The sequence below is a fragment of the Vespula vulgaris genome, chromosome 14 (genome assembly GCF_905475345.1).
Source record: "Vespula vulgaris chromosome 14, iyVesVulg1.1, whole genome shotgun sequence".
NCBI classification, from domain to species: Eukaryota; Metazoa; Arthropoda; class Insecta; order Hymenoptera; family Vespidae; genus Vespula; species Vespula vulgaris.
The window spans coordinates 2,970,027-2,995,772 of NC_066599.1; the positions used below are offsets into that span (position 1 = coordinate 2,970,027).

The 25,746-nt window shown below is 30.6% G+C and overlaps 1 protein-coding gene across 8 annotated transcripts in view; it reads right to left on the bottom strand.

Annotated features, from left to right (window-relative positions):
* LOC127068909 (uncharacterized) overlaps positions 1-25,746 on the bottom strand; it is a 117,074-nt gene that overhangs the window by 78,249 nt on the left and 13,079 nt on the right. For 2 of the 8 annotated variants that reach the window (XM_051005297.1, XM_051005296.1), the window contains exon 1: positions 18,461-18,542. The exons of 4 other annotated variants lie outside the window; for them this stretch is intronic. The gene's annotated coding sequence lies outside the window, so the exon portion shown is untranslated. Of the gene's footprint in view, positions 1-18,460; positions 18,640-25,746 lie in introns of those variants that run through there. 2 more of the 8 variants (XM_051005302.1, XM_051005301.1) reach the window with 2 other exon arrangements.

Genomic DNA, 25,746 nt, shown 5'->3' on the forward strand with positions numbered 1-25,746 from the left:
CATCGACAAAAACTCTTCAGCATGTTCTATAATTTCTTATCATCGTTAAGTAGATACAATTAACGTGTAAATTAAAGCTAATTGCAAAAAAGGTCTCGTTAAGACTACGAGTCGAGAGTAGCCTCGTAAAATGTTTACAACTGAATATAAAAAAGAAAAAAAAAGGATAGCTTATTAAGAAAGTAGATCATGATAAATTCATCTTCTTTTTCCTTTCTTTTAATATACGCGACACAACGATAACAACAACGATAACAACAATAACAACAAAAATGACAAAAAGAAATAAAATAAAGAAAAATAAAATAATAATGACGTCCATAAAATAGTCTCTAATATTTCTGGAAAAAAAAAATATAAAGAGAGAGAGAGAAAATGACATAACGTGTTTATATCACGTAAACATATTATTAAAATGTACGACAGAAAAAAGAAATTTTAAATGCAAAAGAGCGCCCACTCGTGTGTCCTTGAGTAACGTTTAATATGTAATTTATTACTCTTCTAAAAAAGTGAAAGAGTGAGAAAGATAGAGAGAGAAGCTTCGTCAGCTTTCCCTTTTTCCATCATTTATTTATTTCCTACACTCTCTCTCTCTCTCTCTCTCTCTCTCTCTCTCTCTCTCTCTCTCTCTCTCTCTCCCTATCTCTCACCCTTCGTTTAAATTTCCATCTACGATGTCCAAACGAACTGCCCTTTTCCTTCATCTTTTTTTATCCATAAAAATACTCTTAGCGATCATCCATAAGACGCAACCCAGACGCTGCTACCCTACTTTTATTTAAAACCTCAATATTATTATATTATGCTCTCTGATATTATTATATTATGATAGTATCATATTAACATGATTATTAGTATTATCATAATTAATATTAATATTATGATGATGATTATGATGATGATGATTATTATTGTTGTTGTTGTTGTTGTTGTTATTATTATTATAACTTTTTTTTTATTATCATTATTATTATATGTTACAAGAACAGAGAGAACGAACGAAAGCGTAAAATTAAAAAATAATGGCGTACACGGGATTAACAGGATGAAAGTGACGAATCGATTCATTTACCAGCTACCTAATACGTCCTTTCTTCTTTTTTCTTTTCTTTTAATACAAGATACAGAGAAGAAATTTATTGTTATAATTTTTTTTCATTACACTTTACTCTACTACTATCTTCCTTGGGCTTTTTAAACGTATTGTTATATAATCGAAAATCTTATGTTAATAATTACTAATGTATGAAATAATAAAAGATGTAAAACTTTTGATATTTTCTCGTTTTTTTTTTTTTTTTATTTCCTTTTTTCTTGCATTTTAAAAATTCTCGTAATCGGTAAATTACTCAACGATGAGGAAAGTTATTAATTGATAAAAAAAAAAAAAAAAGAGAGAAGTGGAAATTCACTGTCGCAATTTTTTCATGTATCGCATATTACACTCATCAAGAATGTATATCATTCGTACTCCGAAAATATTTTTACCCGATCGAAAATCTAATATGTTTGGTTTTATAAAATAAATATCATCAATGTTTGCAAAACGTGTTCTCTATTCGCAATTTGTTTCGTTCTAATAAAATATGAAACGTTTGAAATCTTTTTTTTTTTTGCATTTGAAAAACTTGTGATTTGTAAACAACTCGACTAAGAGCTTAATTAAAGAGATTAATTAATAGGAAAAAGAAAGTCTTATAAACGTTCAAAATCAAATCTAAAAAAACGTAATTGAAGTAACCCTCGAGGCGTCGAAACGTATTTGAAAAAAAAAAATATACGCGCGCGCATATACATATAAAAATTAATCGAAGAGAAGAAATTATTAAAAAGAAAAAAGAATTACAAATTAAAAGGAAAAAAGAATTAAAAACAGAGAGAAAGAAACAGAGAGAGAGAGAGAGAGAGAGAGAGAGAGAGAGAGAGAAAGGAACAGAAATTTTGCAGAAACGAAAATGCGTAATCCGCAAAAAGAAATGTAAAAGAAAAAGAGGAGAGACCACGTCGATATTCACGAAACACACTCAACGGTGGAGTAAAAGAGAAGACATGTACAAAAGAAAAAAAATATTAAAGAAAGAGAGAGAGAAAGAGAAAGAGAAAGAGAGAGAGAGAGAGAAAGAAAGAGAGAGTATAAAGGGGATGAATTGTTGAGCGACACACGTTGAGCAAGTTCGTAGGGTAGTTCGTAGAGGGTGGATAGAATAGAAGTAGAAGGAGTAAAAGGAATGGAAGATGAACAAAAGCAGGGGTGGGGAGAGTATAGCAGAAAATGAAAGTAGAAGAAAAGAGAGAGACAGAGAGAGAGAAAAAGAGAGAAAGAAAGAGAGAAAGAGAAAAGAGAAAAAAAAAGAGAGAAAAATAAAAAGAAAGAAAATTCGTAGCTGACATCTAAGGAATAGTGAATGGAGGTTGGTAGAGTCGAAGGAGAGAACTCGGAAGAGAGGCCACCGCGCCTGTCCAGGGATGATCCTGGCTGTGTCTATTTATACGGGGCCAGGGAACGAATGCAGCAGCTACCTGTTGGCCGTGTGCTCGATGTGTAGAGCATTACGGTGGGGTGGACCTAACCTATATACACTGTAAATACTATAGACAAGCGATTCGAGCAGCTTGGCTATATCATATATCTATCTAACTATCTCTTTCTTTGTATCCCTGTCTCTCTTTCTCTCTCCTTCTCTCTCTCTGCTTCTATATGTATACATATATATATATATATATGCATATGTATATACATATATAGAAGAGAGAGAGAGAGAGAGAGAGATACGTGTGTGTATACCTATATATAAATGTATCGTAAGTATATATATATATATATATGCAATGCTGGACCGTCAGCGGTTAAACGTTGCAGGAAAGTGGGTCAGCTATTGCTACAAACTGGGTCAACACGACGCAACTTGGCCCCTTAGTCAGTATCAAATCCACAAACACATCAAGGCAACCTTCGCTATCTATTTTTCTTTGTATTATTTTTTTTTCCTTTTTCCCTCTCGTCTCGTCTTTTCTTTCTCTTTTTTCTCCTTCGCACATTAATGCGTGTCAATCGCGGAACATATCCGTTATGGGATTTTTCTAAAGATTTCATGGGATTATTTTTTTTTCTTTCTTATTTTATTTATTTATTTATTTTTCCTTTTTTTTTAATATCATTTATCTTCCGAGTTTTATCTCGGTCTACTTTTATCTCTCTCTCTCTCTCTCTCTTTCTTTTTCTTTCTTTCATGTAGCTATAAAGTGACTTGACACATCTGATATCTAAGATTGTTATTAAGAAAATAAAAGAAAAAGAAAAAAAAGAAGAAGAAGAAAGATAAAATGGAGATAGATTCTTTCGTTCTTCCGTTCTACTTTTATTTGTGATCTTTGTCACTTGATAGTAGCAGATTGAAATACCTACATTCAATTTCATGTCTATCCATCTCCCTTCTTCTTTCACACTTGATGAGCCTATTCAAAGACGACACCCCTCACCTTGGACCACTTACGTTATAATATATAGGTATATATACACGTCAATGTCGTGTCGCGCGAAAAACGTAGTATCTCGTGGTCAGTCTACTCGAGATTCGAACCCTCCGAACTTCTCTCTCTTTTTCTCTCATCTCTCTCTTTCTCTTCTCTCTTCTCTCTTTTTCTCTCGTATACAAAGTTTAATGAAATGGATCGATCGGAAAAGGTCGACCGAAAGTTGCTCGAATGAAGTAAAAAAACGAGAACAACGAGGGTAGTCGACGTTACTCGGTCAACGTTACAAATGAAATTATTTTAACATTTTTATTATCATTACTATTATTATTACTATTCTTATTATTATTATTATGTCATTCGATGTAAAGTAAGATAGAAGAAAAAAAAGGAAGGAAGATAGAAAAAGGAATTAGTACGAAAAAAAAAGGGAAAAGAAAAAAATAGATAGAGCATCGATAAATAACTTTATCCATCTCTGTCTCTATCTATTTATCTCACTCTCTCTCTCTCTCTCTCTCTCTCTCTCTCTCTCTCTCTCCCTCTCTGTTCATTTCCTCTTTCCTCTTCCCCTTTAAAAAAGTTTACCCACGGCTCGATTCCGACGTAATCGTAGCAAAATCTTATAGAGTTTGGGTATTACTTCAAAGGTACAACTTTTCTTAAGAGTACTGAGTCTTTGAAAGAAAATACCACCACCCGACCAACCTCTTTGAATCTTTAGAACTTTGATAAACTGGCTATATTATATATCAGTGATTCGTTAGCTTTCCCGATAAATAAAAGAAAACAAATAATGTTACGAAATTAAGATCATTTATTACGATCTACTTTTCGATTTATTTATGTAATGTATAATATTTTATCGATTAAACGTAACCTTTGGTAATTACATTTATATCCCTATGTACAGACAGTGCAAATGGCTGTAATAACAATAATAAAAAGTACAAGAAGAAGAAGAAAAATAAAAATTTTCTTTTATGGCAAGAGTAACAATAATAATGATAATAACGATAAGAAAAAGATGAAGAAGAATTTTCCTTTACGATAATAGTAACAACAATAATAATTTTCGCGATAATAGGAACAATAATAGTAATAGTGGAAATAATAATAATAATAACAATAATAAGAATATAATATATATATATATATATATATATATATATATATATATATTTATATGCAAGTACAATTCTAAGATCAAGTGAAATCCTCAATTTCAACAGCTTCTACGGTATCTATGTCGTTCGATATTACACATACGCACTCTCTCTCTCTCTCTCTCTCTCTCTCTCTCTCTCTCTCTCTCTCTCTCTCTCTCTCTCTCTCTCTCTCTCTCTCTCTCTCTCTCTCTCTCTCTCTGTCCTCTCTCTCGATACGAGACTCCCATGCGATTGAATGCGAAGCGAAACTATCGCCGTTCCGATATTGTATTTACGTCGAGACACGGAGAGTAGGCATACAGTGGTTCGCATGACCATAGTGGTTGACGTAGCTAACGGAGAGGAAAGAGGGTGAGATAGAGAAAAAGAGAGAGAGAGAGAGACAGAAACACACAGAGAGAGAGAGAGAGAGAAGATGAGAGAGAAGAAAGATAGAGAGAGATAGAGAGAGGGAGGATGAGGAAGAGAGGGTGTGAGAGAAATGGGAGGGATCGACAGGTTGGAGGGACTTCGATAGAGCCTATACAATGCCTCTATTGTGATGTAACTCCATTAGACCGAGCAATTCTCGAACGTCGTCTAGTGAAACGAGAGAAATGGCGGAAAGGTGTAGTAATACATACGCGTTACATGTGTCTTGTATTCTTCTAAATGCATACGTATGATATATATATAATGTATGTGTATGTATTTAATATAAGTAGGTAAAGATACGGCTACGTATGTATCGGCGATTACATAGAATAAAGTAACGGATAAAGTAAAATTAAAAAATGTTAATGTATTATATAAGATAGAATTATCTGATCTACTTGACATGGTTATGTATGTATGTATGTATGTATGTATGTGTATTATGTATATCGTTGATATTGAAATAGATTGTTCGATGGAATAGAAATTATTATTAACTTTTTCAGATTCAATATTTGATGGAAAATGTCGGAATAAAAATGATAAAAATATAATTTAAACGATCGTTCTTAATTATTTTATGTTTCTATTCTTTGAATTTAAAAAAAAGAATATATATTTTTTTATTATATATATATTAATATATATATATATTATTTATGTTATTTATAATAATGTTTGAATAAAACAATATCAAAAAACAGTCTAAAGAGTTTGACGATAAAAAAATAACAATAATCGATATATTTATAATATCGATAATATTGAAGTTAGATTAATGAAATTATTCAATTAAATTATGTTCACTTGTTGTTGATGACTCTATAATAGGAATGACGGAAAATAAAACGAGAAAATTGTCTTCTACTTTTTTCAATTGTCTTCCCTTCTTTAATTGTCTTTTCTTTCTTTGTTTTCAAAACAAAGTCAGGAAAAGAATATATAAGGTACAGAAAATGAATTCGTTTGAATTAAAGAATATTACGAAGAAAAGTCTAAAGAAGCTGACAATTTGAAAACAAAAAAGTAATCAAAAGATTCGAGTTAATTGTATGCACTCGTCGTTTTTTAAATAAAATAAAACTAAGAATAAAACGAGATTTAAATAAAGAATTTCAATATTATTTGAATTAAACGATATCGAAAAAACGAACGTCCAAGCGAAACACGAAGAATGAAATATTTGAAGAAAAGAAAAAAAAAAAGACAAATAAATAAATAATCAATATATTCGTAATATCTAAATCGAAATGAGCCCAATCGAAAAGATACAATAAATTTTTCTATTTGCTTCTCGTTTCTCGATTCGAACGAAACGATAGAAAATAAAGCGAGAGAATTGTCAATCTCTTTTTTTGTTTTTTTTTTTTTTCTTTTTAAATCGTCACCTCTTACTGTTAAACTCTTTTCCAATCGTAAGAAAAAAAAAAAAAAAAGAAAAGTAAAGAGATAAAGTAGTTACATACCGTAGAAGTGAGTGAGTGAACGAATGAGTGAATGAGTGACTGAGTGACTGAGTGACTGAGTTAGTGAGTGAGTGAGTGAGTGAGTGAGTGAGTGAGTGAGTGAGTGAGTGAGTGAATGAGTACCAACTGTATATTTTTCCTCAGGGACGAGAAAAGAAATAAGTCCATCGAGCGTAACGTTCCGCATCAACAAAGTTTCACCACGCGCGCCGCGAAGTAGTTCAACGGAACATTTCCGCGATTAAACACCCCCTAGTACAAACTACCCCCGCCACCCCTATGCTCACCTTCCATCTCTTAGTACTTGACCTCTCTTGGAATTCCAAGAATTTCTTGTAGGATATCTACTAAATCGTGACTCCTCAAACTGACTGAAGAAGACTCAACGTTATATTACTACATTACTATACATGGATGTGTGTGTGTGTGTGTGTTTACACATACGACGAATCTTCTTTGATCGATTCTAATATCAAAAGGAAGGAAACTTTAATATATCTAAGATACTATGTTGATTTTCCTATATTCAGAATTACAGTGTATGTGTGTGTACTTCTATCATGAAATTTCATGGAGTTCATAAAATTTTGCAAATAACGCGAAATTCAGAACGGTATATATATATATATATATGTATATATATATTTGTGTATATATGTATGTATATGTATGTACGTATTTATAAATAACAATAAGATAAAAATTCCTGTTTTATTCATTGATGTTACACAATGATCGTTTATAATTGACTTTAATAATCGTAATAGATTTAATATAGATCAGTGAATATATATTAATAGTAAATTTATATATTTTTTTTCTTTTTTCTTTTCTTTTCTTTTTGTTCTAATATATCACACAATTTTTGAAGGAATAAAATTATGAAACTATTAATGATTCTATTCATTTAGAAGATAACATTCCTATACAGCCTTTTATATATATATATATATATATATATATATATATATATATATACACGTAGAATCAGCAACGTTCATGAAATTTTGTAATAACTCGAGATTCAGCTGAAGTTAGATATACAATACGTAGCAATAAAATCTCAGTCTATTCAAAGATATTTCAATGTAAGAAGTACTTGACGATCTCGAAAATTCATTTCGTATTATTATCAAGAAATATATATCATTCTTTATGATATATATATATATATATATATATATATATACATATATATATAAAATTAAAATATATACAACATATAAAGTAAATCGTTGAACACGATTGTCCGACGATACATATTAATAATCGTAATAAATTTAATGTAAATCAATTCAATATAAATCAATAATGAATTTATATTTATATAGTATAATGAAAAACAATCCTGTTTTTCTAGATTGAAATTTTCAAAAGAATAATTATGAAACTTTATTAACGATTCTATTCATTTAGAAGAGTGTACTTGACTACTAGAGACACGTTTGCTTTGTACTCCATTCTCGTATATATATTCCTGAGGGATCGTTTTACATCCCATTTTCTCATCGTGTGCTTGGCTAACTGATGTTCAAGAACGATGCGACACTCTCTACGAACGTATTTTCTGTCTCAACAGGTGGCACTGACAGAACCACCGTTAAAAGAGGGGTAGGATAAGTTTGACTTTCTCATGGTTTAAACCAAACCAAAACTTGTTACGCACCTATTTCTACAAAGAGGACTCAGATATTTAAATAATGATATATCTAAAAAAAATATTGTTATAAAATATGAACAAATATTCCATTCTTCTATTTTTAAAGAGACAGAAAGAGAGAGAGAGAAGGAGAATTAGATAAAAGATATAAAAAAAAGTTCGAAAAAATATACTAGTTCTGTTTTTACCAACTAGATACATGATCTAAAGAAAAAGATTTAAAAAGAATCGTCGCAATTTTTGAACGAATTAAATATTTTCTTTTAACTATTTCTATCATGATTCTATCACAGTTAAAAGAGATTTCGATCACAAGAGAGAGAGAGAGAGAGAGAGAGAGAGAGATAAATAAAAAAAAAATAAATAAAGAAAGAGAAAGAGTAAGATCTTTGAAAAAAGAAAAAAAAAAGCTCGATAAAGTATCCAATGAATTTTTTATTGGGTTATGTAGTATTAAAAAAAAAAGAAAAAGAAAAGAAAGTAACAGAAAAGAGATCGTTGAAATTCTAACAAATCTAAAATTACCTTTCAACCATTCGTACCGTAGTTATATATATAAAACAAAAAAAAGAAGTAGTTTAATTAACAAGATTCTTCCAGTTATCAAGATTTCAATGAGGATGGAACAATGAGACAGTATCTTCCGTACGTGGTATCTATTAGATATAAGGAAAAAAAAAAAAAGAAAAAAAAAGAAAAGAAAAGAATCTAAATTGAAGATAACATCTTTCACTTCTATTCTATTAGTAAGCTGGCAATATGGTAAATTAACTTCAACAACGAATAAGAGTAAGATAAGAAGGTAGGTTAGCTAGCTAAATGAACGACGAAAAGAAGGAAGATACAAAAAAGAAGAAAAAAAAGAAAGAAAAAAAAAACAAGAGGAAAAAGCTAGCAAAGGGGAGTAGAGAAGAGATGACGAGGAGTTGAGGGGGTGAGAGGGTTGGTAAAGAACTAATTGCAAAGAAGAAAATGGGTATATAAAGAGTTAAGATAGTATCTTCTTTTACTTTCCTTTTTTCCCCTTTTTCTTCTTCTTCTCCTCATTCTTTTTTTTTTTTTTTTTTAATATTCCTAGAGAATAAGAATCAACCCCTTGTAACGTGTCGTCGTCACGTTGTAAGCCAAAATTATCTTTCTCAGTCAACCCCCGACCAACCCCTGCCCATAACGAACATCAAATTTTTACGAAGCAAAAATACTTTGAACGTACACACACACACACACACACAGAGAGATCCACGTATACACGTGCGGACATGGTCACACAAAGAGAGAGAGAGAGAGAGAGAGAGAGGCGCACACATACCCACTCGCTTTCCACTCAGCAACTTCTTTCTTCCATAATTTCACGAGATCTAGAGCCTCATTAACGGGAGTTGTGGGTAGAAGCAAGTTAGGTGTAAACTCGAGACTAAAGCAAAGTGCAAACATGGCTCGGTTATCTCGCACATATTCTCTTGGACATAATTATGTATCTTGTAATACAGTCTGTTAAATAATGTGATAAGCATTGTTACAGTCGGTCTGTCTCTCTGTCTCTCTCTCTCTCTCTTTCTCTTTCAACTCTTTTTTTCTTTATCATAAACTACATTCGTTGAATTAAATGAAAGTATAATATTTCATATTTCATGTATGTAATAAAATATTTTTAATGAACGGAATATATCATATTAATTGATAAAATTGCTCCTTGATTCTTGTTTTTTTTTTCTCTCTCAAAAAAAAAAAAATGTCAACAAATGCGAACGTAAAATTATTAGATTACCTAAAGATATTACACATACACGATAAGTTTATACACACGATAAGATTCGTCTTCGATATATTTCTTCGATGTAACTATGCTGTACCAAATTGAATCCGTAGCAATATTCCCGCCTTTTCTGCGTGTTATCAGTGAATTCTTCGGAACTGACATACGCGTAAACCGATCTCTCTCTCACACACACATATATATTCACATATATATATATATATATATATATATATATATACGTATATATATATACATAGTACGTGCATAGGTACATACGTACGTACATATGTACCTACACGTGTATGCTACGTGTATACATATGTATGTACATACCTACGTATGTATGTAGTATACGTAGAGAAACGCCTAACGTAGCATCGAATTACATAGAGAAGAGAGACAGACAGATAGATAGATAGATAGATAGATAGATAGATAGATAGATAGATAGATAGATAGATAGATAGATAGATAGATAGATAGATAGAAAGAGAAAGAGAGAAAGAGAAAGAGTGCAACTAGAAGAGAAGCTTCGATGCACACGAGAGTTAGTAAAATGAAAAGAGAGAAAAAGAGAGTTAAAAAGAGAAAGAGAGAGATAGAGAGAAAGCATAAACGAGAATCCTGAACGCGAATGGATCGACGTTGGGTATCCCATGATCTCGAAAAGCGCATACCCGTTTTCCTCAACGTATATTGAAGCATTGCCAGCTCACATCGACGTTATTTATGACATCATGATATATAGCTACCTACGTTAAACGTTTTAAAAACGCAACGTCGTCGTAAAAATTACTAATGGAGATATAAATGATTAATTAAGGAAGTCGAGTGTCACTCGACGTTACTAATATAATCTACGTATATAAGAAGCGTCGAGCGACACTCGACGCGTTCATTTGATCGAGTAAGATTAAAAGAAAGTAAATTATCGGCTACTTAAATCGTCTTCTTCTTTTGACCTTCTTTTTTCTGTTCTTTTTGATTTTTATTTTTCTCTCTTCGGTTTTTATATAATTATGTTATATATTGTACCGTAGTAAAACACGAGTGTCTTATATATATATATAAAATAGATTTAGGCTTTCTACAGGGTGAAATTTTACGAGACTACGACGTGCTTATGGCTGATGGCACACGGTCGATCGTCGGCTGTAAGCCTCTACGATGATACACTTCAGAATCTATGGACACCGTAATCGCACGTGTATATAGGCAATCGCATAACGAATATATAGAGAGACATAGAGAGAGAGAGAGAGAGAAAGTGTGTGTGTATGTATATATATGGAGTTGAGTATGGAGTCGAGTTTATATATGTGTAGATATTTAGTATATGTATGTAGTATGGTTGAGTGGGTGGTTGGGTGGGTGATTGGGTGGATTTATATACGTATAGATGCTTAATGTGTATATGCATGTGTATATACAGATGGCCAGGGTTCACTTTACAGAGAGTGAACAGGCCAAGAGAGAGAGAGAGAGAGAGAGAGAGAAACGAGATGGAGTCAACCATTACGGTTCCATGAAAACCGGATTGCATATTATAATTTACCGTTTACTTGCTATAGTTGTTCATAAGTATGAATCTGACAAGAAGCTTAAATTATTATCTACATGGTTTTTTTATTTTCTATTGAGAAATTTTAATCAATGAAATATCGTTACTATTAATATTATTATTATTATTATTATTATTATTATTATTATTATTATTATTATTATTATTATTATTATTATTATTATTATTATTATCATTATTATTATTATGATTATTATCATTATTATATTTCACGTACGATGCGAATAAATGAGGGAAAAAAAAAGAAATGTTTGTACAGGGTTTGGAAACAAAATTTTCTAAATGGATCGATTCTTCGTAAGTGATTTTTGAAAAATCAATCGCTACTCCTTTTCCGGACTTGCAGTTTTATAATACGGAAAAGAAATTAGTTTGGGTAGTATCGAAAGAAAAAAAAATTGACTTTTCCAAAGAAGCTAAGAAATTTTGAACAACTTAAGAATCTTTTTACCCATCTTAAAAAAAGAAAAAAAAAAGAAAAAGTGAAAATATGTTGGAAGTACACGCAATAAAAATTCATTTTATTTTTTCGTTCTATTTTTCTTTCTTCTTTTTTTTTAAATATACGATATATGTCGCGAAAAGATATATGGGTTCCTATGTACATATATCCTATATATTTTAACGTGGACATTGTAAATAGAAGGTTTTTTCATTGAAAAATGAACATTTCATAGCCGTCAGGAATATTGAGATGTCCCATGAAAACTTGAAATTTTGGGCTGATCGATGGATATACGTAACCCAAAAGAGAGAATGTGATTTTTATAACTTATTCTCGTCGACTTTTTCATCTCTGAACTCACTTTTACAAATATATTGCCATGTGACTGTCCATTTCAATGGACATTTTTTATCACATGGATTTTTATAATAAATCAAATAATAATAATAATTATTATTATTATCATTATTACTATTATAATAATAATTAATATGAAATATAACATTAAATATAATAATGATAATAATGAATCAAATTATTATTACTATTATTATTATTATTATTATTATTATTATTATTAGTTTCTTCTTTTTCTTTTTCTTTTTTCAATTCATTTGAAAACGATAGAAAGGCAACATAATCAACGAACGATACAACAGACTTCATTTATATGCGTACATGTATATTTTTTTACGATTGTACGATACGATCAATGAAGTTAATTAATGATGAGATAACTGCTAATTGAATCACGAAAGAAAATACACGATTTATCGACGATAGAACACCGAGAGTTTTGAACTGTAATTAACGTGTACATATGGAAAAACTTGCATTATTTACCTCTTGCTATCGGTGAAATCGTTAGAAAAACATAAGAGATAGGGAGGAGATAAAAAAAAGTGGTAAGGATAATCAATTTACTCATCATGTAACTTAAACTTCTTTAACATCTGTCAAGGTTGTTTTAGTTAAACAAACAAAAAAAAAAGAAAAGAAAAAAGAAAGAAAGAGAGAGAGAAAGTATAAATAATGCATCAAATAATAGGTAAATATATATAGTTAAAAAGTTATACCACAAACAGCTGTTAACTTATCGATGGTCAATAACTTCGATCGAACTTAAAGAAAGAAAGAGAGAGAAAGAGAGAGAATGAGAGGAAAAATCCAAGTATAAAAAATTCGTTTAAAAAAATCTCTCCATGATGAAACTTCATCTCGATGAAGTTTCTTTACAAACGTAAGTAAACGATAGTAAAAAAAAAAACAAAGAAAGAAAGAGAGAAAAGAAAAAATAGAAAAAACGAAAGAAAAAAAAATGGCTGACCGCATACAAATACATTTGTTCGTCGACAATATGATTTTACGAATTAAGATCGTAAAAGAGAAAAAAGATGAAAAAAAAAGAAAACAGAGAAAAATAAAACAAAAAGAAAAGGAGAACCTACTAATTAACGATAACAAACGTTATTTGCGTTAAAATATATAATAAAATTGAATTGATTAAAGCATCAATGAAAATTAATCAGATTAATTGTAGACGTTAATTCGATTAATTATTAATGAAACTTTTCTTAAACAAACAAAATTATACTAATCAAAAGGCAATAATCAATTATTGTTTTCATAAAAAAAAAAAAGAAGAAGAAAAGGTGCTCGAATCTTGACAACCATGAAGACTTCGTTCTTTAAAAAAAAATTAAAAGAAAAAAAAAATCACACGAGATCGCAAACGACACTTGAAAATTTAATAAACGTATGAGATAACGATTGATTTGAATTATCTTATTAACAAACAATTTTTATTAAATTAGTCGATGATATCGTAGTATTTGTTGCATCATTGATTATTTCACCCTTTCACTCTTTCACTCACTTATTCTCTCTCTCTCTCTCTCTCTCTCTTTCTCTCTTTCTGTCTCTTTCTCCCTCTCTCTCTCATCTCTTTATTTCATAATATCATTATCAACGAAAATGGGACCAAAGTATAATACTAACTTGGAGTTTCATATACCAGAAAGTCATTTCTATTTACAATGACTATTACTATCACAAAATAAGGTTTCCCCTATTATGAAACTAATTAATGGAATTTGCGGTTAACATTAAACGTTTTGGCATTAAGTTAAAATTAATTCAATCAGTAATAAGTTAATAAAGATAAAAAGAAACTTAACAATGATAATAATGACAATAGCAATAATAACAATAACAACAATGACGATAGTAATAATAATAACAAAAGATCTATTGACCACAACTATTGAAAATGAACTCGCGTTTGAAAATTGAAACGATTTTCATGTTCTTTCTCTTTTTCATTTATCTAACGTTTACGGACGAAAAAACGATGTCTTCCAAATTTAAGATCTATCTTCGAAATAATAGAAACAAATAAGAATAAAATATGAAACAAAAAGTTTCAAAAGCTATCAAAGAAAATCAACGTTAACGATATTGTTTAACACGACGAAGGGACTTTGTTGAATTTTGTTTTAATAGACGAAAATTTCATGATCTCCCTTTCCAACCCCTATGAAACAATTACTAACTAGGTCTGTTTCTCGAAGGACTGGCTAGCTTTTCATGTCAAACAAATACTATTTCCCGCCTAGCAAAGAGAAAGAGAGAGAGAGAGAGAGAGAGACACACACGCACATATACACACACATACAGAGAGAGAGAGAGGCTTTAATGATTTTCTTGCAGAACGCAACTTTCCTCTCCGGCAAATCGAGTTCCGCCCGGCAGGTATAAAGTGCTGCGTAACGTTCCTCGCGAGAGAACGAACTACGGGGTTAAGGGGTGATAGGGTAAAGGTAGAGGAGATTGGGGTGGTCGACACACAACGAAAATAAGGAACTGTTTCTACGTGATTTCGTTTAGGAGTTAATCTCGAAACAATTATAGAATATTATATTTTATTTTTATGTTGTCATTCTTATTATTATTATTGTTGTTGTTGTTCTTGTTCTTGTTATAATTATAATTATTTCATTAATAATTATATCATCTTTCTCGTTACCTTTTTCTTTTCATTTCTTATTCAACGACAACGCGTGGAAGCGAAATCATTGAAATGAAGTACATTGAAGTAATGAAATTTAATAATGAAATAATCATTATCATTAATGTTGTTACTGTTATTATTATTTCTTTTTCTTTTTAATTTTATTTTATTCGATAAAAACCTGCACTTTCACGCGAAATCGTCATTGGGAATATGTAAAAAAAGAAAAAAAGGAATAAGATTATACGATCGTAAAATATTCATGACCGATTCGGTTTTTTGGATGCAGTATGGATCGTACGAAGAGAGAGTTGGTTGCTTCCCTTTATTCATTTCATCTTTGTGTGTGTATGTGTGTGTGTGTGTATGTCCAAGAAAAGAAAATGATTTGCATGAAAGTTAGGGAGCTTTGAGAAAAACTTCCCCTACTCTTTTTCACTCCCACCAACGATAAGAGAATCATAGCTATATTTTACACACTGTGTTTTCTTTCTCTTTTCTCTCTTACTTTCTTTCTTTCTTTCTTTCTTTTTTCTTCACTTCCTCCTTCTTCTTCAGTTTCTTCTTTTTCTACTACTTCCACTTCCACTTCTCCTACTTCGTCTTTTCTTTTCATCGTTTTCAAAGTGAAGAGAATATTAAGATTACCAGACGACCTACTAAGCCCGCTATTTATCTAGATAGAGAATGAGTATTATACGAGGATATATGTATATATACTATAACATTAACATTTTTATTTTGTAACCCACCCTTTATATTGTATTTCAAACTTCCTACATAAATTCCTATATATATATATGTGTGTGTGTGTGTGTATTTATATAGTATTTTATCAATCCATAAAAATATTCATATTCTGCTTATATATAAAAAACTGTAAAGCCTTAGAAAGAAAGAAATATGGATTACAGATATTCGATATATATCGAACTTGAAACCATGGATGTCCTACATATGTATACGTGACCAACATATTTCTCTTATTAGCTCTCACCTTTAGAATGTCCCTAATACAAAATTTATCTATCATATAGATAAAATGTGCACATTCAATATATATATATATATATATATATATATATATATACACACACACACACACATACATACACACATTAGAACTTGGCATCCTATAGAAAATCGTATTTTCTCGTCACGTTTTTATATCTCAATTCGGCGCAACCTTCTTTCTCTAATCTACATTAAAAAGAAATAGAAAAGTCTAATGTCTATAAAAATTGTTTTACTGTATATACACGATCACGTAACTGTTTCGAAGAAAATGTGAAAGAATGAGTTAAAGATAATCGTGACACGTCGTAAACGAATCAGAAAGTGATCCTTTCCGGCCGTTACTCGTATAAATGTCTCTCTTTCTCCCTCTCTCTCTCTCTCTTTTACCTTCTTTCTTTCTTTCTTTCTTTCTTTCTTTCTAACAACAACAAGAACACAGAATCGTCCGAGAGTACTCTCGATCGCTTTGCACTTTTCTTTTTATGTAATCTCAATGTACGAGATTAAACGGAAAGATGTACGAGCGCACATATTCGTGTCTCGATTTTCAATCGTACTTTGAAGTAATGAATTAGAACGAAAAGATACGATACGACGAACATATAATTTCTTTTTCTTTTTCCGTTTTCTTTTTTCTTGTCTAGTTTCCGATAACAGCGTAGGCGGGGGTAGAAAAGGGGAGGGTTAGTAAAGGACACACGTACAACTCATTAATTTCAAATCTATATCACCCGATACAAAGAGACATTTTCGTTTAATGTACGAATTAATGGGAATATTAATTACATGTAGAACAAAAAATATATATATATATATAAATCTATATATTATATATATATATATATATATATATATATATATTATAAACACATATATAATGTGACTTAAGATATTTCTGAGCTCATGTGATAATCATAATGATCGATACATCGACTTGATAACACATTAAAACAATCAAACGATAAATACAGCTCTCTATGAAAAGTGAAAATGATCGATGGCAGTTTGTCAAAAGGGATTGTGATCAGGACAAGGGTAGCTTCGAGAATACGAATACAATTGTTCGACAAACAAGCTTTCTTATATTACATAAAGTATACTTATGTTAAAGAAAATTATGATATCCTTTTGTTGGAAATCGTGCAACCTCGTAGAACGTTAACAGACAAGAGAAAAGTCAAGGAAGTCAAAGCGAATGGAAATTTAAGCGCTGCTCCGCCACGCTCATAATCTCGTTTTACTAACTACATAACTGCATTTCCCCTATCGCTTGAAAACGCCAAAAGGGTTAGCCACGTAAAAATTCGATCGATTTTTCTTTTTATTTTCTTTCTTTTTTCTGTTTTCTTTTTTGTTTAATTTTCATTTTTATCTCTTCACTATTACTTCATTCGTGTATTTTCTGTCGTCCCTTTTTCTGTCTTTTTTTCTTTTAATTATTTACTGATTTATTTATCCGTTTGTTTGTTCGTTCGTTCGTCCATCCGTCCGTCCGTCTGTCCGTCCGTCTGTCCGTTTGTTCGTTCGTTCGTTCGTTCGTTCGTTCGTTCGTTCGTTCGTTCGTTTGTTTGTTTGTTTGTTCGTTTATTACGCGTTCTCTTGACTTTTTATATAAACGAATAATATCGAAAGAACACGAACAGGGCGATAAGAAACTATGAATCGATCACTCGAATGACTATTTCCATCGCACGCTAACTTATTCACTAGCCGATTAAATAATGAAATCAACTCGAAAGAAACTCGAGTTAACGCGGATCTAGGGAGAACGTATGGAATGAAAATGATCAAGTTTTATCGGAACAAGGTACATATAAAATGGGATACATAGACATGTATATATACGGGGAAAAATGTTCGATTGTTCGTAAAATAATATAAAAAATAATAATTATCGAAGAACGAAACTTTTCATTTGAAAAATATCTCAATACACTGATTCAATTACTTAATTATTTATTTTAACGAAGGAAGAGAACAAAGAAACTAGAATGAAAAATAAAATATAAAGAAAAAGAAAAAAGAAAGGTGAACTAATTTTTTTCATTAATTTTCTACGAGATTCGTTGATAAATACTAATGATATATACATATACGTATGTATACGTATATGCATATATATATATATATATATATATACACACATATATATAATAAAGACAAGAATTAAAAAAAAAAAAATTACGACGAACCAAACGTGACTCGCGTGTGTTATTTCGTCCACTTTTTATTTTTCCTTTTCTTTTTCAATCGCGTGTAAAAGGCAAAAAGAAATTTGACACCAAAAAAAGAAAGACTTATTCGTTTGAAATAAAATGTCGGTATGAAAAAGAAAAGAAAAAAAAAAAAAGAAAGAAAAGAAGAGGAGAGGAGAGGGAGTACAAAGATAAAAAAAACAAAGAATTAGCGTAAAAAGTACGAGAGATTATAAGGACCGAAGGAATGTATAAAATCTACTCACGATTATGTGGCACGTTTTGGTGGTGCGGCAGGACTGTCGTCGTCGAGGGTAGAAAAGCACGTCGGGTCCCCGCTAAAGAGACTCTCTTGCTCTCTCCCACCCCTTGCTTCACATCGCGCAGACGTGCTGTTCCATCCCCCTCTATACATTTACGTATACACACATGCGAGTCTAGATACCACCAAAACGTACCATACATATATATATATATATATATACATATGTATATGTATATATATATTCATATATGGAAGTGTATGAACCTCTATGTATTTTTATATGTATACGTATATATAAATATATGTGTGCATTAGAAAGAAAGAAAAAGAGAGAGAGAGAGAGAGAGAGAGAGAGAGAGAGAGAGAGAGAGAGAAATAGTACCGCTCTCCGAGTTTTCTCCAAACCGATAACGAGAGACATACTAAAGGATGGATACGTAAGGGATGAATCGTATTGTAAGGATACGATGTTAGCCTCGAATAAATATACATGGATATGTACCTATTATACGTATCTATATCATTCTATCCAATGAAAGAGTATAGCGTATTTCTATTTTTCTTTCAGAATATATTTTTCTTCTTGTATTATTTTTATTTATTTATCTTTTTTCTTGTCTTTTCATTTGACTGGCAATGGAAAATAAAACAAAAAGGAAAAAGAAAAAAGAGAAAAAGGAGAAAAGAAAGGACCTGTCGAAATCGCCATACAAATAATTATTTTCAATTACTATTGAACAACGCACGATTTATATCTCTTACGTGTTTCTTTTGTCGGAAAATATTGTTTTTCTTTTCTTTCTTTTTCCTTCTCGATTTAGAATATTGTTATAAAATTGATCGTTAATTCGTACGTAAGAAGTTTCCCTTCTATTTTTTTTTCTCTTTTTTTTTAAATTAAGTTGTAATATGACTCGTGTTACACAATACTTTTTATTCATATGACCAAAAACATTGGGTCATAAAGAATTAATTGAACGATTGCGATAATAAGGATTACAGCTTTTTCCTTTCTTTTTCTTTTTTATGACGGTATTAAATGTAATAAAATAAAAAAATTTATGGAAACTCTCTCTCTCTCTCTCTCTCTCTCTCTCTCTCTCTCTCTCTCTCTCTCTCTCTCTCTCTCTATTGTTGTTTTTTCTATTATTTTCCTAATATAACGATCGAAGTTTTATGAGCTTTAAAATCCCAGAAAAATGACGTTCGCGGCTCGTGATGTTTAATGCAAAACGTCCGAGCCGCGAAATGCATGTAAAACTTAGCGAATGAGCGTTACGTCGAGAAAAAAAAAAGAATCAGGGAAGAAGAAGAAAAAAGAGAAACAAGAAAACGAAACCAAAAAAAAGAAAAAGGAAAAGAAAATAGAGAAGAAAAAAAAGGAAACAAAGGGAAATATCTGTTATCTCAAGAGTACGAACATAGAAGCAAATGCAAACTTTCTGATGGAACGTGAAAAAATAACATCCCGCGGGACAGTCATAAGAAAAAGTAGTATCGCGGTCGCTGCTCGCAAAGAAAAAAAAAAAAAAAAAGAGTATGTTCTCCCTTCCTCTCTCCGTCTTCTCTCTCTTTCTCACTCTTTCTTTCTTCTATACCGTATCTTTTCTTCTATTTCTTCCAGTATTTTTCTTTCTTTTTTCCATACATAATATCTTTCTTTTCTCAAACTTAATAAACTCTGACTTTCATCGTCGTAAAATTTTACACAATTCCAACCTAATCCATCTGATCATATTCATTTAATTCGTTATTCGAATAAATTAGAAAAAAGAAATTATCGGAAAACTAAATGAATAAATAAATAAATAAATAAGTAAATAAATAAAAATTAATTAAATTATTATTATTGTCATACGTCTTTTTTTTTCTTTCTTTTTTAATTCTCGCCTTATTTCATATTTTATAAAAGTCATTCGATAATCGTTCGAAAGATCGATACAAACGAATGACAGTATTTCTATCGAATTTCATTATTAACATAAACGCGAATATTAATAAATATTCTCGATAAAGATCGTACGGATGAACGAATGATACTCAAACCGAAAAATTAATTGGACATAATATTTCGTTGGAGAAATTCTAAACGTTACGATATAATAAATAGAACATATAAGTTATGAAATAATAAATAGAAAATATAAGATAACGGTTGTTAGAAAATTTTGTTTCTAATAAATTATACATGAAGGAGATAGAGAGAGGTATAGAGAAAGAGAAAGAGAAAGAGAGAAAGAAAAAGGAAGAAGGAGAGAAGGAGAGAAGAGGAGAGTGGAGGGTGCAGTGGCACTAATTACAAAGTTGCAACGATTCGAGGTCGGTCTTCGAGCCGGTTGCTCATGAATCTTTCACGCTCATTCAAGCTTCGTCCATTACACCGTGAAACGCTTCGCTCTACACCAAGTAAAAACCATGGAAGGGTAGTAGACCAAGTGGAAAGAGAACGTTCGAGGTAAGACAGGTCTCTTCGAGAGAAATAGATAGATAGATAGAGAGAAAGAGAGAGAGAGAGAGAGAGAAAGTGAATTCAAGTATACGAAAAAGAAAAGAGATAAGAAAAAGAACGAGAAGAATGAGAAAAATTAAAAAAAAAAAAAAAAAGAAAGAAAGAAGAAGAGAAAAGAAAAGAAAAGAAAAGAAAAAGAGAATATAAAAAGGATAGAAAAAGAGAAGAGAAAAAAGGAGAAAACAAATTCAAAGGAATAAAAGTGAAATATGTCGAAGAAGATAGAAAATAACAAATGGCGGGAAGATGTCTCTCTGTTTGTCTGTCTGTCTGTCTCTCTCTCTCTCTCTCTCTCTCTCTCTCTCTCTCTCTCTCTCTCTCTTTATTGCTTCTTCTTCTTTTTTAACTGATCAAAAGAAATAAAGAATAAAAGGAAAAAAAAAGAGAGAGAGAGAGAGAGAGAGAGAGGCCAGGTTCACTTCGTATAAAAGTCTCGTCATTCTTCGTTATATATTTTCGATGACGAAGTAAAAAAAAAAATAAGAAATAAAAAATAAATAAATAAATAAATAAATAAAGGAAAAAAAGGGAAAAAAAGGGAAAAAGCGGACGACGTTGGTTGGACGTAAAAAGGGATCGCCGAGAGCTAACGATTGCTCTAGTAAGCTCATGGGGGATTTTAATAAAGGAAGGAGAACTTATTCATACCTGTGCTCATGGCGCAAGCGCCGGAAAGCCACCTGTAGCCCCAGCTTCCAATCAATACATCATACAGAGAAAGAGAGAGAGAGAGAGAGAAAGAGAGAGATAGAGATAGAGATAAAGAGAGAGAGAGAGAGAGAGAGAGAGAGAGAGAGAGAGAGAGACAGACAGACAGACAGACAGACAGACAGAGAGAGAGAGAGAGAGAGAAGGAAAGAGAGAAAGAGAGAGAACCAGATCGTACTAGCAACCAGGTAGCAATGGGTATATAACGCGAGCAGCGACCTGCTAACCAAACCAGAAATCGCCTGTTGCTGCTGCTGCTGCTATTACTGGATGCTCCTATTGGCGGCGGCATATGATATACTACGCTAGTTATTGTGAACAAGAAAAAAGAAAAAGAAAGAAAAAAAAAGAGAGAGAAAAAATTGAAGAAGAAAATTCTTAGCTACTACTTCGAAAATCCTCTTTCTTTTTTCTTTCTCTCTTTCTTCTTTTTCTTTTTTTGTCTTTTTTACTTTTCTTTACTGTTTGTTTGTTTTTTTTTTTTTCCTTATTTTGTTTGTTTGTTTGTTTGTTTGTTTCTTTCTTGTCAAGAGTGACAATATACGTGGTTCAACTTATATTGACGATTTTTGTGGGAAAAGAGGTCTGTAGAATTTCAACGATTTCAAATCGCTAATTTACTCGAACACGAAATATAATCTTACACATCGCTCCTGTTCATTTTCGTTCGTTCAATATTCGTTCGATGGTCAAATGCAAATGCAAAATGCAAAATGCAAAATGCAACAGTTCCAAACAGGTACGAATGAATTCTGAGAATTCGCGTTAAGCTTCGCCGAAAGTTCCTCGCGTGGAAATTTGAATGGGAATGGAAATGAAAATAACAAAATAAAGAAATAAATAAAGATAAAATAAATCAAGATAATAAATGAATAAAGAAAGAAAGAAATAAAGAAAGAGAGAAACAAGTAAAGAAAAAAGAAATAAGAAAAAGATAAAGAGAAATATTAAAAATAACAAGCGTTAAATAAACCAGGAATACAACGCGCGCGTGCATGCAATAACGATTCGCAAAAAAATTCGAGATACAGATGTAGCGAGAAGAAACTAAAATAAAAAAATAAAAAAAAACAGAAAACGAATTTTAAAGAAAAAAAGAATATACATATGTATATATATATATATGTGTGTGTGTATGTATATATAAAAAAAAAAGAAAGAAAGAAAGAAAGAAACACATCGGACCAAGCTCACTCGGAGATTAATCAATGGATATATTTTGAAACATTCATGTGAAGAAATTTTTCGATGGTGCATGTGATAGTAGGATTACCAATCCATCAGTACTGATACGTGGCACGAGTTGAAATACAAAAAACAAACAAACAAACAAGAAATAAAAATAAAGAAACTGACAAAAAAATAGCAAAATATCTTTCTAAAATGCAACGCCACATGTAGTCGGTCGGTCGTTTGGGATTATCGTGCTGTAAAAATTTGTTTGCTTTATTCGATTTTTTTCTCTTTCCTTTTTTTTCTTCGTTTCTTTTCTCTCTCTCTCTCTCTCTCTCTCTCTCTCTCTCTCCTTTTTTTACTTTCTTCATTTTTCTACATAGACACGCGTAGGTATTCTTCGAAACGATTTTAACGAGCGTGCGAAACAGGGGAAAAAAGAAGAAAAATAAAAGATAACTAAAAAATGATAGGAAATGTGTGAGAGAGACAGAGAGAGAGAGAGAGAGAGAGAGAGAAAGAGAAAGACAGAAAAAGAGAGAGAGAATATGAACAGGCAGAATATGAAAAAACTTGTGTTAATTTTGTAAAATGCAAGTTCCACTACGAAGAAGTTATCTTAAGGCATAAAAAACATGGCTACATTTTATATAAAACTATGGCGATTGCAGTTGTAGATGTGAATTACTTTAATTTACATAGATATCGTTACTAATGAAGTTGGCAAACTTATCAATCGATTACATACTTTATTAACACACGTAAAACGAGCCAAACTCGTAACGTTAATCATTCCACGAACATGAAAATTGTTTCGAACCTAACTCATTCCAACTATTTCAACTATACACACACACATATATATATATGTTGTGTGTGTGTATATATATTATATATTGTGTGTATATATATATGTATATTAATCTATTTCGAAATAAATATATATCCTGTTTAATGTAATGTTCATTTAATATATGCACATTAATATGTACACATATTAAGAATATTATATAATTGTATTCAATTAAAAATATATATATTTCTTATTATATAAATTAATATGCTTTTATGTATGTACGTAATATACTATACTATATTTATTATACTATATTATACTATGACTATACTGTAATATGTTTATATATTATATTCTTTATTAAGTATACTATTTTTATTATAAAAATTATCATATATTTAATGCTATATTATTATTTATTATACTATTTTATAGAGTATTATAAAACTCTAGATATGTATACTTCATAATAGTACAGCATTATATATATATATATAATAAATCAATTAGAATTATATAATATAATTATCCAGTATTACACACACGCGCGCACATACATATGCACATACATGTATATGTACGTATAATACTTTCTATGATATAATATATAATTTTAATTGATTTATAATATACTTTGATTATAAATAAGATATATTCTTTCACTTCCAAATAACTTTGATGGGATATATATTTTTAATCTATGGGAAACGTTAAAATATCTCATAATTTTTACTCATCCTACTTTCGAATAAAAGTTTTCTCGTTATTCCTCGAGCATTCGAGTCACTCGACCAACGACAAACAGATGCAATGGTATTTCGTAATGGCATTGCACTTAAGACTTATCACGATTACTATTGCTAAAACCTATTCGATCAGATAAATACTTATTTCGATCTACGGTAATAACGAATATAAAATAATTTATATTTTTCAGTCGATCGAAATGTTCAAAATAAAAAAGAGATAAAAAAAAGAAAAAAAAAGCAATAAAGAGAAAAAAAATTAAAAATCATTTTAATAACTCTTTCTATACTCAAAAAAAAAAAATTATTACGTTTTATATATAATCTCCATCCAGCGTGCACAAACACAAACACACACAAACCCATTTATAACTCGGATATTATGAAGAAAAAAAAACCAAATGAAAGGATCGATCCCTTCCAACCTTCGAAATGAAAATCTCGAAAATATCTCATAAAAGATTTCAAATTAGAAATTAAAGTTTCCTCTAATATATATATTTATATAATTATCAGTAACATCAAACTTTCATTTCTAAACCACGAAATTCTCTGCGAGCAACATGGATATATTTACGGATTATTTCCTAGAAAACACAGTTATATGCCTTCCACTCTAGAAAATGAAAATCATGGATTATTTCCTAGGAAACGTAGCTATGTCCCTTCCATGCATAAAAGTGAAAATTCTCGAAATAATTTTATACGGGATTAAAGATCAAGAAATGAGAATTTTCTCTAACGTATCTAAATACAATATCTATCGAAAATTCTAAATATTAAATCGTGAAATATCTAACACAGATGTTCCTCAAATTTTGTCGAGAAAAAAGTAACCGTATCATTTTCACCCATTAAAATAAAAATCTCCTTAGAATCTTATACAATATTAAAACTCGACAAATTAGAATTTTCTCTAACGTATACTCGTATAATTATTTTTACTATCAAATCTGAATTTTTCAATCGTACGATTCTCTACGACCAACACGTATATATATTCGCGAATTATTTCGCAGAAAACATAATCATATCCCAACCATCCTGGAAAATGAAAATCATGGATTATTCCTTATAAAACATAGCTATATCCCTTCCAACCGTAAAAATGAAAATTTCGATGGAATCTCTCGCGCACAATTTTAATAAGTTTAAAAGTTAAAATGATCTCTAACGTGTTCGAATAAAATATTTATATTCTGAAATTCGAACAAAATTCTAAAAATTTATATCGTGAATTTTCGCATAACTAACGAATACACACACACACACACACACACCTATATAGAAACATGCATAAGTATATACGTACGTACATACGTACATACATATATGTATATGTATATATACATGTA